At 40.2% G+C, this 2500-nt stretch overlaps 1 pseudogene; it reads right to left on the minus strand.

The window, feature by feature from the left end:
• LOC119580731 overlaps positions 1–2161 on the minus strand; it is a 51026-nt pseudogene extending 48865 nt beyond the window's left edge.
• Positions 2162–2500: the final 339 nt, after the last annotated feature.

The following is a 2500-nucleotide window of genomic DNA, read 5'->3' on the forward strand; positions in this document are numbered from 1 at the left end:
GAAGTAGCGGTGATGGTAGTGCCCACACTAGTTGTTGAGCAAGCTATATGGGGTGCAGCGGTTAAGGAAGTGAGAGTAATAATTAAGGCGACGGAAAAAACAGCAGTTAAGTAAAGTAATAAGTGAAAGTAATTAAGTAGATACTCCATTAGCGGCAGCCATACAACTCTGATTTATACAGTTTTAAAGTCGTTGTTGCCTTTTTTTTTTTCTTACTTCAAGAAGAGAACGCATTCAGTATCATTACCAAAGTCTAAAACCAAAATTATTACTGTCTAAAAAGAAAAAAAAAAAACACGAGAGCACTATTATGCAGGAACAAAAACCCCAAGCTTCTGTTTGTAAAGCCAGATAAGCAAGCTAAATTTGTCGCACAAAACTACCCCAGTCTCATTACACACAGACAAAATGAGGCAAAAAAGAAAGGATACGGACAGTGATGGTCCAATCTTGAGTATGCAGCTGTTGCACACGGAACAGTGGGTAGTCCGGGGAGGTTAGGGCTATGCATTTTTTGCAGACACTGACAGCCTCGATGATTTTAAGATACCCTGGGGTGGGGGGAGGGGGGGGGGGGGGGGGGAAAAGGGGGAAAAAAAAAAAAAAACCAAAAAAAAAACCAAAGAATTCAGAGGAGTTAACTTGATTTTTTTTTTTCAAAAAGCAAGAGAATACAAATGAGAAATAAGAGAAAGAGAAAGAAAAAAAGAGAAAGAAAAAGAGAAAGAGAAGGAGAAAAAGAAAAAGAGAAGGGGAAGAAAACAAAAACGAGACAAGAACAAGAACAAGAACAAGAAAAAATTTAAGAAATGCAATAACAATACTTTCTCACTTAGAAATCATCGAATTTATGTCTATTGGGGCCTGCTAACCACCAGTAAGACTAACCTTTGGGGGCGTCCTGGGTCAGTCCGCAAGCCATGTAGAAGGGAAGGCCACGTGATCAGCAGCAGTGGCCCAGAACCATCAGGGAAGCTGGTCAGCACGGGCGACTTGTTCCAATAGTACGGCAGGCCAAGATGTACACGATGGCAACCACCGAACTTGTTAGGTTATCACGCCTCAACCAAAGATTGACAGAATGAAGTCACAAATATCAATTCAGCAAAATGTAATTAGACAAAGAAGGAGACTAAAAACGGAAGATAGGTACGAAGAAGCAAAATGATGATGAGGCGGGTGTGGTGGTGGGTGGTGATGTGATGGTGATGTGATGGTGATGGTGATAGTGATGATTGGATGATGAGGATGATGATGATGATGATGATGATGATGATGATGATGATGATGATGAGGATGCTGATGATGGATGATGATGATGATGATGATGATGTGTATTAGTAAGATAATTATTTCAAGCCTATCATTAGTACTGACAAATATGAATAAATATACAAAAATTATTAAATTATGGATGGTTGATCATAGAACATTAATAGTGGACAATAGTGTCATTCATGATAAAGACACATGATATCAAGTGGCCAAATGGCCATGACATGCACACTGACGACAGCAGTTACACCATGACAATAAAAGTTTGCCTCACAATACTCACTGGGCCCAGGGCTTGGAGAATGATCCACAATCCACACAGGGCTCCATCAACAACTTGACGCATAACTCAAATTCATGAATTCATTGTAGAAGATTGCTTTCAGCGTCAGGAGAATTTGTCCATATTTCCATTGACCATTTCCTGTTGACAATTGCACATAGAGATTAAATGAATGATTCAACGCGAATTTTATTATAGCTGGGTCTGTCTGTCTGTCGGTCTGTCCTGTCTGTCTGTTGTCTGTCTGTATGTCTGTCTGTCTGTCTGTCTGTCGTATGTCTGTCTGTCTCTCTCCTCTCTTACTCTTCATGTTATTTCTCTCTTTCTCTCTCTTTCTCTTTCCTTCTCTTCTCTTTCTCTTTCTCTTTCTCTTCTCTCTTTCTCTCTTTCGCTCTTTCTCTCTTCGCCGAGGTATTCTCTCTCTGTCTCTGTCTCTCTGTCTCTCTCTCTCTCTCTCTCTCTCTCTCTCTCTCTCTCTCTCTCTCTCTCTCTCTCTCTCTCTCTCTCTCTCTCTCTCTTTTCTTTGCTTTTACTTACTTACCTCATTCCATTCGGAAAGTTATACACTCCCTGTAGCTGCTGTTGACTTCCTATGATTACCATATTGCTTGCTGTGTACCCAAAAAAAAATGATAATTGTTAGTCCTAACCCCTAATAATAGCCAGAGAGTCTGAAAAATTAATTGGAGAAAGTACACAAGATCAGCACTAGTAGATGCCAGAAAATATTTTTTAAAAATCAGGGTAACAGGTAAACAGGTGAGACAGGCAGTACTTCGTAATTGGCTCATTGGTGACTGGTACTTGTACAGACATCTATAGTAAGAAAATAATAATTCAACTCACAAGGGGCACGGCAGGTTATTGTACATGCCAATTCCCAAGAGTGTAAAGATGGACGCTATGGGTTGCTCAAGCAGTCCCATCTGGAGCAATTCCTAG

Source organism: Penaeus monodon, chromosome 14 (genome assembly GCF_015228065.2).
Source record: "Penaeus monodon isolate SGIC_2016 chromosome 14, NSTDA_Pmon_1, whole genome shotgun sequence".
Taxonomy (NCBI): domain Eukaryota; kingdom Metazoa; phylum Arthropoda; class Malacostraca; order Decapoda; family Penaeidae; genus Penaeus; species Penaeus monodon.